This window comes from Asparagus officinalis, chromosome 2, assembly GCF_001876935.1.
Source record: "Asparagus officinalis chromosome 2, Aspof.V1, whole genome shotgun sequence".
NCBI classification, from domain to species: domain Eukaryota; kingdom Viridiplantae; phylum Streptophyta; class Magnoliopsida; order Asparagales; family Asparagaceae; genus Asparagus; species Asparagus officinalis.
The window spans coordinates 50016840-50029798 of record NC_033795.1 but is presented as its reverse complement, the minus strand read 5'-3'; the positions used below and the strand labels follow the sequence as shown (position 1 = coordinate 50029798).

General features: G+C 36.9%; 1 long non-coding RNA gene across 1 annotated transcript; it reads left to right on the top strand.

Moving 5' to 3' along the window:
- On the top strand, nt 915-1189 carry LOC109829526. Its single transcript, XR_002244058.1, has 2 exons — nt 915-1003; nt 1054-1189. It is a non-coding gene; the product is annotated as an uncharacterized LOC109829526 (long non-coding RNA).

The following is a 12959-nucleotide window of genomic DNA, read 5'->3' as shown; positions in this document are numbered from 1 at the left end:
GGCAATTAGATACTAGTAATTGAATAATGCAAATCGAACAGTCAATAACAACAATAATCAGTTCATTAATTTATAACCATATCCGAACCTAGTTCAATCCTAGATAAGACAATTACTCACACATAATTGAAATAGAAAACATGATAACAATCCAGCGAACAAAGCCATGTCCGAGATAGGGACTTCTGCCTGATAGTGGAAGCTTTCGAACGTGGTAAATGTCGGGAAGACATTCTCTTCTACCTCGCAAGTATAATGAGAAGTTGCGTCATTGATACGTTCGGTGATTTCCTCAGGGGTACTGGCCGCTAAGCGAGTCACCTCAGCTTCTTTGTCCCACAGATTGTGGAAAAGATATTCGAAATAGAAAACATGATAACAATATATAAGATCATAATCATAAACTGGAAATTGAGATAGATCAGAAAGATAAACCGTAATGTTGAAGTTGCACACAATTCTCCACAAACAGCAGATTCCAAATTAAAAGAAAACCTAATCTAAGAGTTTTTTAGAGAGAAGAAGAGAAGAAGAAGAAAGAAAAATCAAGATCTCCAGCCTCCCGTCTCTGGTCAGGTGCTTCAGGGCGTCTCCCTTTTAATTCTGGGAAAAACGTGTTGAAAGATAACTTCAAGTATTGCTCCAGATCGCATGATAACTAACTGCTGTCATCCAACACGGCTGTGTAGATCGACACGACCAGGCCGTGTTTAATTCTGTTTCGCTCTGCTTTCTGGGCTTTTCTTCTGTAATCAACACGCCTGTGTTGTTGAACATTGGGTGACCGTGTAGCCACTTTCCTTGCATTCCTTAACTCCTTCTTTACTCCGAATCCACGCTAAACTCTAGTAATTCCTACACAATATATAAATAGAGCAGTAAACAAGAACTAGGGAGCTTAACAGATTCCTACACAATATATAAATAGAGCAGTAAACAAGAACTAGGGAGCTTAACAGGGCAAAAGTGCAAGGACATACATCAAATAACAATGAATCCGTAGGTACAGGGCAAAAGTGCAAGGACATACATCAAATAACAATGAATCCGTAGGTGAAACATAGTCAAAATATAGGTAATATTCATGTTTATCAACTCCCCCATGCTTGAACTATTGCTTGTCCTCAAGCAAAACAGATGGAAATGTTAGCCCTTATGTTTTGATGATGTTCTTACAACCACCATTATCGGTACTAATGGCTTATTGAGTGTAAATGTAGTAAATTCATTTATCAAGCTCGTTAGTGCCATAAATGGAGGATGGATGGAATATATGCTACAACGATGATATCCAAAGGAGGAGGAGGCCAAGAGTTGAAGCAACGTTATTTCAAGAACGACAAATTCGATCAAAAGCTTCATCCGATTCAAGCTATATCAAAGATCAAGTATTGCTCTCTATATGAGGATATTAGCTTTCTTTTGTTTTTCTCTCTAGTGCTAGAATGTAGGCAAAGAGTTACTGAGTTTACTTGAAGCTATTGGGAATCACACACACGTTTTTAGACTTGTGCTTTTAAGCGTTTTTCACAAAATACTATTTTTCACAAGTTTGAGTACCTATCTGCAAAATTCTTTTTCCAAACAGTTTGTTTTTAGTATTAAAAACATTTTACAAAGTTTCAGAATTTTCAGAGGTCAAATAAATATTTTGCAAATATTTCAAGTTGGGTCAAATTTTCTGCAAAATGTCAGAAAGCGGTCGACCGGTCCGGTCGACCGCTCCCAAGGCCATTCCTTACTATTTTCCAGAGAGGTCGTCAGTCGACCGGTATGGTCGACCGAAATCTCGACTTTCAAATCGGTCGACCGCGCCGGTCGACCGACGATGTCTCTGCTTGATTTCCAAGTTCTCAAGGTTGTTAGCGGTCGACCGAAATTTTCGGTCGGTCGACCGAAGCATTTTTTCGGTCGACCGAAATTCCCTTCGGTCAACCGCTTTGTGTCTTTGGTCAGTTTCACTTAATAGTGTTTGGCACAGTCTGAGCTGAGAGTCTGAAAAGAAGATTATCTTCCTAAATAGGAAGATTGGGTTTTTGTTTTTAATTGGTTTAAACTCTTTTATAAAAACCCCCCAGACTTCTTCTTCTTCTTGAGCCCTAACGTTTGCAAAAACCAGAGAGAGCTTTCTGTTTCCTGAGAAAAATTTTCAAAGCCTGTTTTCTCTCTGTTTTAAGTGTGATTCACTTCCCAGCTTCAGTAATCCTTCTCTTTGCCATAGGGGCTGTGTAAATGGTTTAAACTCTTTTATAAAAACCCCCCAGACTTCTTCTTCTTCTTGAGCCCTAACGTTTGCAAAAACCAGAGAGAGCTTTCTGTTTCCTGAGAAAAATTTTCAAAGCCTGTTTTCTCTCTGTTTTAAGTGTGATTCACTTCCCAGCTTCAGTAAACCTACTCTTTGCCATAGGGGCTGTGTAAAGAGAGAGTCTTGCATCTTTTCTTCTGCTGTGAGGGTGAGATCTTGTGTAAGATCTACTGTGAGGGTGTGATCTGTTGAGATCAAACTGTGTAGTGAGAGAGATCGTGTGGGATCGCTGTGTAGACAAAGTTTCGGCTTCCAAACCGGGTGTGTAGTGGATTTCTCCTCGAGAGTGGGGAGCGGGGACGTAGGCCAGAGGGCCGAACCTCGTTAACACATCGCGCATCAAGGATAACGAACTTTTACTGTTTTGTGGTTTGCTTGTGTTTGATTTTTATTGCATATTAGAGCCTCTTGACCCTAATCACCCCCCCTCTAGGGTCCAACAATTGGTATCAGAGCTTGGTCTCTATATCAGTTTTTGGTTTAACAACCTTAGAGAAAAGATCTAATGGAGGCCTCTTTGAATATGCATATGTTGGAAGGACAATCCACCACTAGACCACCACTCTTCACAGGGACTAATTTTGCTTATTGGAAGGCTAGAATGAGAATTTACCTTCGTTGCATTGATCTTGACATCCTAGGGCTTATAGAAAAGAAATATGTAGAGAAGTTCAAAGTTGAGAACATGTCCGATGATGAAAGGCACCTTGCCAATCTCAATGCTAAGGCCATGAACGCCTTAATCTGTGGTCTTTCCCACAATGAATACAATAGAGTTTCCACGTGTGCAACCGCATACGAAATTTGGCAAAAATTATGTGTCACACATGAAGGAACACCCCAAGTTAAGGAATCTAAGATTAGTGGACTCATGCATGATTATGAGCTATTTAAAATGCTTCCTAATGAATCCATTGATGCTATGTTTTCCCGTTTCACTAATATCATCAATGAATTACATGGTCTAGATAAGCAATTATCCATTCAAGAGATGAACTACAAGATACTTCGCTCATTGACTCCGGCATGGGAGCCCAAGGCTACGGCCATTGAGGAAGCTCATGACCTCACTACCTTAGCTCTTGATAGCCTTATCGGAAAGCTCAAAGTGCATGAGAAGAAGCTCAAGGGGAAGGAGAAGGAGGAAGTGCCATCACGAGAAGTTGAGGAGCCGTCACCAAAGTTGAAGACCATAGCTCTCAAAGGAGCTAGTGACAACTCATCTTCGTCGTCGGAGAGTGAAGTCGATTTTTCTAGAGAAGTGGCTCATCTCTCTAGAAGAATCTCTAGACTTATAAAAATGAACAAAAAATTTAACCCTCGATCTAACAACAAGTTTTCCTCTCGTGTAGGTAAATGTTTTGAGTGCAATGAACCGGGTCACATCGCTAAGGATTGCCCCAAGCTCAAAGAAAAGTACATGAAGTACAAGAAGAAGAAGGCTATGTATGCCGGATGGGAAGAATCCGAACCAAGTGACTCGGATAGTGATGAAGAAGGAGCCAAACTTGCTCTTCATGACCCAAATGTTTGTTTCATGGCAAATGAACATGAGGTAATATCCGAGGCCGAAAGTGAATCTTTTTATATGCAATGTGACATAGCTATGGCTTTAGAAGAGTTGAACTTTGAATTTAAAAGAATGTCTAAAGAATACTCTTCTTTCAAAAAATTGCATGCCTCTTGTGATATTAAGCTAGAACAACTAACAACCTCTCTTGCTCTAAAAGATGAATTGCTAGGAGATCTCGATTTCGAGAATAAGCAATTAAGATCAAAGATTGAAAGATTAGAAATTGAGGGTTGTAGGACTAGACCCACTCATGCTTATGCCAACTACAATCACCATGGTAGAAATAGGTTTCATGGTTCTAACATTCGTACATACAAAAGAAATTTTGTATGCACCTATTGTATGAGACATGGACACATTTCTACTCATTGTAGAATTAAAGACAATGAAGATTTTTATGGTTTGATATGGGTACCCAAAGGTACCAAAACTACTAACCACCAAGGACCCAAGACATGGGTACCTAAAGCTACTACACCTTCATCTTCTTCTTTTGTAGGGAACGTCACGGCAACGACGTAAGGAGATGTGGTACCTTGATAGTGGTTGCTCACATCATATGACGGGCAACAAAGAGTTATTTGCAACCCTATCAAGGATTGAAGGAGGCAATGTCTCCTTCGGTGGTGGTGAGAAAGGTAAAATCATTGGTATCGGTTCTATTGGTAAGAAACCCTCACCCATTATTGAAGATGTTTATTTAGTAAATGGCTTGAATCATAATCTTCTTAGCATTAGCCAATTAAGTGATAAAGGTTTTGATATTTCTTTTAAACCGGATAAATGCATCATTAGTATGGATGGAAAAATTGTTTTTATTGCAAATCGCAAGTCTAATGTTTACATTTTTGAGATGAATGAGTTAGTGAATCAAGATGTGAAGTGTCTTGCGGCAATTGATGAAAATCCTTGGATTTGGCACAAGAGACTTGGACATGCAAATATGGAGTTAATATCAAAATTGTCTAAGAAGAATCTTGTGAAAGGGCTACCTAGCTTGCACTTCATAAAAGATACAATTTGTGAGGATTGTGCCAAAGGTAAACAAACAAAGTCTTCTTTCAAATCCATCCATGAGGTATCGACTTCTAAACCCTTGCAATTACTTCATCTTGATTTATTTGGTCCTATGCGTGTTACCTCTCTTGGAGGCAAACACTATGTTTTTGTGATTATTGATGATTTTTCTCGTTTTACATGGACAATATTTCTTGCAAAGAAAAATGATTGTTTTGAAGAATTTGCTAATCATGTTAAAAGAATTGAAAATGAAAAGGATTTGAAAGTTGTTAAAATAAGAAGTGATCATGGTGGTGAATTTCAAAATGAATTTTTCTATGATTTTTGTGCTCATCATGGTATAACTCATATGTTTTCCGCTCCTAGAACACCACAACAAAATGGTGTTGTTGAACGGAAAAATCGTACCATACAAGAGATGGCACGCACTATGTTAAACTCATTTGATTTACCAAAATACTTTTGGGCGGAAGCTGTCAATACGGCTTGCCATGTTTTAAATCGTGTTTTGATTAGACCAAAGCTTAAGAAAACTCCTTATGAACTTTATTATGGAAAAACTCCTTTCATTGGTTATTTTCGTGTCTTTGGTTGCAAATGCTTTATTTTAAATACAAAAGATCACCATGATAAATTTGATTCCAAAATTGATGTTGGTATTTTCTTGGGTTATGCACCTCGAAGTAAGGCTTATAGGGTCTTCAATAAACGAAGCCTCGTTGTTGAAGAGTCTATAAACGTTACTTTTGATGAGACTAATGTTGGCTCTCAAGTTGTGTTGCCTAGGAAAGATGATGATGATGATATTGAGGGAGGATTGGACTTGTTGCAAATCAATGACACTCCCTCTATAGAAGTTCAAAAGGATGTAGATAGCACCAATGCTCAAGAACAAGTTGAACCACCTAAAGCTTGGAAATTCACATCAAACCATCCAAAGGAACAAATCATTGGGAGCCCTTCAAAAGGAGTTATAACTCGCTCAAAAGCCTTGAGTGAATGTGGTAATGTTGCATTTCTATCTCAACTAGAACCTAAAAAGGTTAATGATGCTTTAAATGATGAGTTTTGGGTTTTGGCTATGCATGAAGAATTAAACAATTTTCAAAGAAATGAAGTTTGGAAGTTAGTTCCTAGACCTAACAATGCTAGTGTTATTGAGGTGGGACAGAAGAGAAAGAAAAGGAGGATGGCGGGAAGAATAGAGAGGAAGGAGGGGGATGGGGAGGAATTAAGGAGATGCAGCGGAGAAGGAGGAAGACGTCGGAGACGGGATGAAGAAAGAGTAGAGTGGAGGTGGAGTGAATGTATTTAGATAGTTCATATAAATTTTGAACAGAAATTTCTCTAAAGCAGTTGATTCGAAGCTAAACCCATTTTTAAGATGTATTTTATATAATAAGAAAAAACTTTAAAGATAGTTTATGTCGATTTGGCTTGTTTTAAAGGTGCTTTTCATGGGAAAAAAAACTCTTATAATAATTCATATTGAAAAAGTTTATAATGTAGACAAACCCTTTCATAGTAAAATTTCGAAAAGAGTTTTTTCTATAGATTCAAACATAATGTCACCTTGTCCCAAATATCATCCTGCTAATTTGGTATGAAACTGGCCATTGGTAGTTAAAATTCATTCTGTAGTTAGAGTTAGGCGAGTATGCTTATGTGACAATTCTTAGTGATAATTAATTTAACCTACTTGTTTATAGTTTGCACGTAGGAAAGTGAGTCGTGAACCGACCAAATGACACATGGACTCCCTCTGTAAGTTTCTGTCGGACGGGGACTTATTCTTAATTTATTCAATTTCCATGGAGATAAGAGGTAAAATGTTTTTTATATATTCAATTACTCAGCCATCGTACATACTAATAAATCTTTTGACTAAAGAAATTATATCATTAGCAGGAAATATCATGGAACGTTACAAGTTTATTTTATTAGATCCTTCATAAGTAAAAAAAAAAGTTCTTTATCTAATATATATATATATCTATTTCATTCTCATGAGATCCGTACGCATTTACTTGATCTTTAATAAATGGATATTTTGCTTGGTTTGGTATACAGCTATGTGTCACTAAGATTTCAGATTTTAGGATATGTTCTTGTCAAATCTGGCTTTATGGCAAGATGTTCCAAGATATATTGTAAGAATTCTTCCAATTCTAAAGACGGCTAAACAGCCAAATTGGTATTTAAAAAAAAAGATCTATTTTACCACTTTCTTATTTAAAACCTTTTCGATAATCTTTTGGTATTTAAAGTGGGTTTAAGTTAGCACCTAGGTCTAAATTTTGGTTGGCGTTAAGTTTTCCAGCGAAATCCCTCACATGTATTCTTAATGGCCGTCAGAAAATGCTGATGTGGCAGGGATTAGTGACATGAAGTTGATTAACCGCCTATATGCCGAGCATGTAACCTGAAATAACTAATTTTCCTGCGTTTCAAAAGCCCTAAATTTGATAGATTGCCACCATCTTCATGCGCTTTAAAAGTTCAATGGATCGGAGAGGTTAGGGAGATTGTTGCGAGTCTTGCAGTTGCTGGTAATCTCGCTAAAGATTTCATGGTGGGAAAGTGAAAGTGGTGTCTAAGAATCTGCATGTGCTTGATCATCCTCATCGAAAAGACAAAGGTGACTATATTCAGGTTACCTTGGTCTTTGATGGTGCATGCATTTAAAAGTTTGTTTATTAAGTGAAATTGTAGTTTTCAAGTGTTTATAAGTCCTATTTTTAACAAACCATGGTTTATATGAATGACATCGAAGTGAATTTTTCAAAAAATTAGGGGTTTTGTAAGATTTGGAGCAGAGCATAATGTTTTTTTTCTATTTTTTTTCCTTCGAAGTTTTAAGACGAGCGATGAAATGCGATTAATACCAGAGTATGGTTTGTGATTCATTTTTTTCATCATGCAGATGGGTGAGAATATTATGGTTAATTCAGACATGGTGGTTCTCTTAAATTTCAAATGCCAGATCAGTATATTAGTGGCTCCTTTGACGTGCAATTCATTGTGGAAGCCATTCTGACTATAAACTTATTGAGAAAAAAAATAGAAAGTATGAGTATACTGATGCTTTTACTTTATGGTATGGCATAGCTGGTGGTGGTGTTAGAGCCATCATGCCTCTTTTCTTAGATACAGACTTAGCAAAATGTAAGGAATATGCACATAAGGAGAGAGTAATTGAAGTTTTTGTAAATCAATTTTTTGAACAAGTTATTGAAGTGGATAATCCTCCAGTTGAAGATCCTTCAGAGCAAGCTAATCAGCATGAAGTTCCTGACCCCAATGAGTCTACTCCTAAAAAAGCTAGTATCTTCAGAGTGAGAAAGAAGAGAACCCCCTAAGAGAAAGAAGACAACCCTTATGAGAAAGAAAACAACATCTAAATGAAAGAAGTTAACCTCTGTTAGGAAAGTATTATCAAGATGTGAAAAGGGGAAAAATATTGTCACTCTAACTCATATTGATCAGAATGCATCCTCTACTAATGATGATAACTCAGTAGAGGATAAAACATACAAAATCGACCAAACTGAAATGGTAGATGATGATGATGAGTTGGTTGAAACTTCTAGAATTAGAGTGGAGAAAAAAGTGGTGACTGAGGAAGGTCATTCTAAACATGAAGCTAATATCCCAAAGGGATATTAAAGTGACGTCTCAATTGATAGTGAAGTAGAAAATGCATTGAATAGTGACCATGAGGAGCTTCATGAGATGCGAGAAAGAAATATTACCTTGTCTGCTGCATAGAAGAGTAACATAGCTTTCAATTCTGGTACAAGGATTGAAAATGATCAGCCAAGTGAAATAGATACAGGACAAGCAACTAAGACTCATGCATAGCCAAGTCAAGCACATGCACAACCTAGTGAACCAAATGCAGAGCAGCCTAGTGAACCAAATGCAGAGCAGCTAAGTAAATCAAATTTAGAACAATATTCTAAAGCAAATGAAGAACAACCAATTGAAGCAAATGCAGAAAGAGCAACAGAAGCAAATGCAGGACAACTAGGAGAACCAAATGTGCATCAATCTCTTGAACAAGATAATGATGATATTGAGGGTTTGATTGTAGGTGGTCCTAGAGCAATAGGAGCAATGCCAAGTAATGTAAAATGGCCTAAAAATTAGACATCTTATAAAGGAGGGCATGAATTAGATCAGAGAGATAGTGCTGATGAGGATGCTTTGGAGCCAAGTGAAGATGAAGCAGTAGTTGACGCTAAAAGGAAAAAGAAAATGAAGGAGGTAGTAAAGTACAAGTTTTTCAATGAGAATGTGGACATGAAACATGTGGAGTTTGAACCTGGATTGAGATTCACTTCAAGAAAGGTACCGAAAGAAGCTATACTCATGTACTCCATGCAAAAATACTATGATTTGGTCTATGTAAAAAATGACAAAAAATGCTTCATATTAGATGTTCTTCATGCAATTGGGAGATGACCGTTGGAACAGATCTCATAGATAGGATGACATGACAAATCAAGCATGTATCCCCTACACACACATGTAATAGGACATTCAAGAATAGACCAATAACTAAGAATTGGATTGCTCAAACTTACCTAAACCAACTATTAAAGAATCCTAAAATGTAGCCAATGGAAATAGCTGCTGATATGAGAATAAAATTTAGAACAAATGTAAATGAGAGGAAATGTGCAAGGGCCAAGGACAAGGCACTCAATGCTGTGCATAACTTAATGCAAAGGTAGTATGGATTGCTCAAGTCTTACATAAGATAGTTGTGCAAATGAAATCAAGGCACTAGAGCCATTTTAAAGGTCCATGAATCAGAATCGGGAGAACCGACTATATTCATGAGAATTTATATGTGTTTTAAAGTAATGAGATTGGGTTTCCTACATGGTTGTAGGGGGTTCTTTGGCTTAGATGGATGTTTTCTCAAGCATTCATGGGGAGGATAGTTACTAAGTGCTATTGGGAGAGATGGAAACAACCACGTGTATGCAATTACATGGGTTGTAGTTAAGGGAGAAAATAAGAACTCTTGGCAATGGTTTCTTAGTTGTTCGAATGTAGATTTTGGAAATGAGAGATTGTCACGCCCCGCTTCCCAAAATACCCGGGAATCGGAACGTGAACAAGCCCTCGACGTATTAGATTGAGAAGAAATATACACTATCATTTTTTTTCTTTTCTTTTTCTTTTCTTTTTCTTCTCAATCCAATATGCTAAGCGTCTGAAAATAAATACAATGTGAAGTCACAGGTCCCTGATCACAGATAGCAAGAATATAATGAACAAACTCAGAACATAATGTTACATATCACAAATGGGATAACATCCAGGATATAATATTCGGGTCAACATGCCCTTATACAAAACTGAACCAATGAATACTGAAGAGATACCAAAATACATAGATCAATGAAAAAAGAAGGAACTACAAGGGTAAACTGGAACCATCAAAGAATAGGCTTCGACTCCTTCTGCTCCGTCTGCAAGGCACTCCTGCTGAGAATCCTCGGCTCTGGCGCATCTCTAAGTTGAACCTGCTCTTCTTCTAAGTCTGACGTACACCAGAGAAAACAGGTGTACGTCAGGGTGCATGGCACACGGCAAGACTCCACAAAAGAAAAAACGAACAAAAACCCAAGCGAAAAATAATACGATAACCGAAACGACAAAAGAACGTGCAACTGGTAATCCAACAAAATCAACATACAATGCACTACCAAAACATGATAATCATAAGAATCCGTAAATCAATCGGGTAACGAAATCATGTAGCTAGCGATCAGAAACAATCATACAAGTCACAAGGTCATACAACTAGATGGAATTAAGATCAGAATAATCATCCAAGTACAGGGTTATACACTAGATGGAATTAATACTTAAAAATCTAAAACTCGAGACGTAGTACGTCGAGCGAAATAATCCAAACAAGGAAACCCTCATGTATATACCATATGTCTCGAATTATAAATAATTAAATATTAATTCTGATCTATGTATGAAAAGAAACATAACTGGCCTACATCTCACAAGAAATCATACCTAGCCAAGAAACGAGGTTATGTAACTAGCCATTCTATAACAGGTCACCGGTCACATCTCACACAGAGTCAACGTTCCTGTCATCGGATACTGACTGTTCACAAATCCCCTACGTGCATCCAAACCCGCAAAACGGTTCGGTGAGAGGACTACACGCAATCCGATTTTGGCCTGGTTTGAACTCAAGCAAAACTCGGGTGACGAAACGATTTCACTGACTAAAGTGATGTACACACTTCACTTTAGCCCTACAAACCAACCCCGGTGGCGACACCAACCACGGGAGCGAGCCTGGAAGATACATCAACAATCTTATCTGATCACATGAACATTAACTTTCCCATCCCAACTCTTCTCGTTTTTCTAAAATAACACGGCACATGTCTCTAGGTCACACAAGGCTACTACGGTCATGACTACTAATGGTTCTCAAACACAACCAGAAATAACGAATACGAATGATCATGTACGATAATATCAAGGCATATCACATAATTAAAAGAATGATTCATTACAATATATATATAATATGAAATAAAGATAATGTGAGAAATCCTAAAATCAAATTCGACGATCGATAGGTCAATGTAGAAAATAAGGAAAACAACTTATATCGATCGAAAAGGAGATATACACGCTACACGAGGAAGCGATCCAAGAAAATGAAATATAGAAAATAATCACAAGTACAATGATGTCACAAAAGAGGAATCCTACAACGTCAACAGAGAAAAAAACTCAGGTTTAGTTCAATTGAAGGTATGTCGACGCAGGAAACGAGAAAGCTACTTCGGGTCTAATTTTGAATAACGGAGCAATAGAATGAAAGAAAGAGACCAAACGAATCATCCTAGCTATAGAGGAGGTCAAATCGGGGTTGTTAATAAATCAGGATGTTAATCTCCCCTCCCTATTTTAGTGAAAACGGCAAACTTGCCTACAAGGATATAGTCGGTTCATCCCCACAATTTGGAGGAAAATCAAGGTGTATAGCCGACACATGAATGAAACAAATACATAGGCACGAAGGCCATCCACCACAATGATACACAACCACAAATGAGTCAACGATTACAATACAAGGCCATCAATAATATACACGGCCGACGATTATTTATACAAAACCGCAAATAATAATATATTTACCGGTAGCGAATTTGCAAAGCAAACCTGCACGAGATTCTAAGCTAGTGCATAAGCGAGTACGATAAGGATATGATATCAGTCAATTGCGCGAATCAAATGAGTAATCATATGACAGAATATAATTACGAGTATCAATATGACATGAGCATGACTATACAAGCTAACGATGAATCAGAAATGCATATATAACATGAGTGAGTATAAATAAGAGTGTCAACATGTCGATGGCAAGGTACATGAAATGTCATTTCTACAACTATCAATTACACAGTCATAAACTATTAATTCAAAAATAATTATTTTCCAAAATAAACTCTTTTCCAAAATAAATTCTTTTAAATTATTTATAATTATTCTAAAATAATTCTTTTATCAAATAAATTCTATTAATTTATTATAATTACTCTAAAATGATTTTTCACCAAAATAATAATTATTTTAAATTGATTATTTTGTCAATAAATTCTTTAAAATTATAAATTAATCTAAAATAATTTTATTTTATTTTATCTTTATAGTATCTATTATCACAATATTATTTTTAATATCATTCGTCAAATAAATCCGTGCAGGTTATCACAGTATATGTATTACAATGTGAATGGTCATACGTTATTGTCCACAGTCCGTTTCGTTCATGATAGTTCTATATGTTATAGTTCTCAGTCCAATATGTTCACGACAGTTCCGTATTTGTAACGAATAATTATTCGGGTAACGAGTTCGTATGCATAATAAATTTGTGATCAATCTAAAATTATACTGAGCAAGAATAAAGATCTTGCCTCAGGGTTTTTGTCGAACGATTCGACGTCGACGGGCGAGTCCGCGGGTCTGATAGGGCACGATTAGCAACAACGGCCAACGACA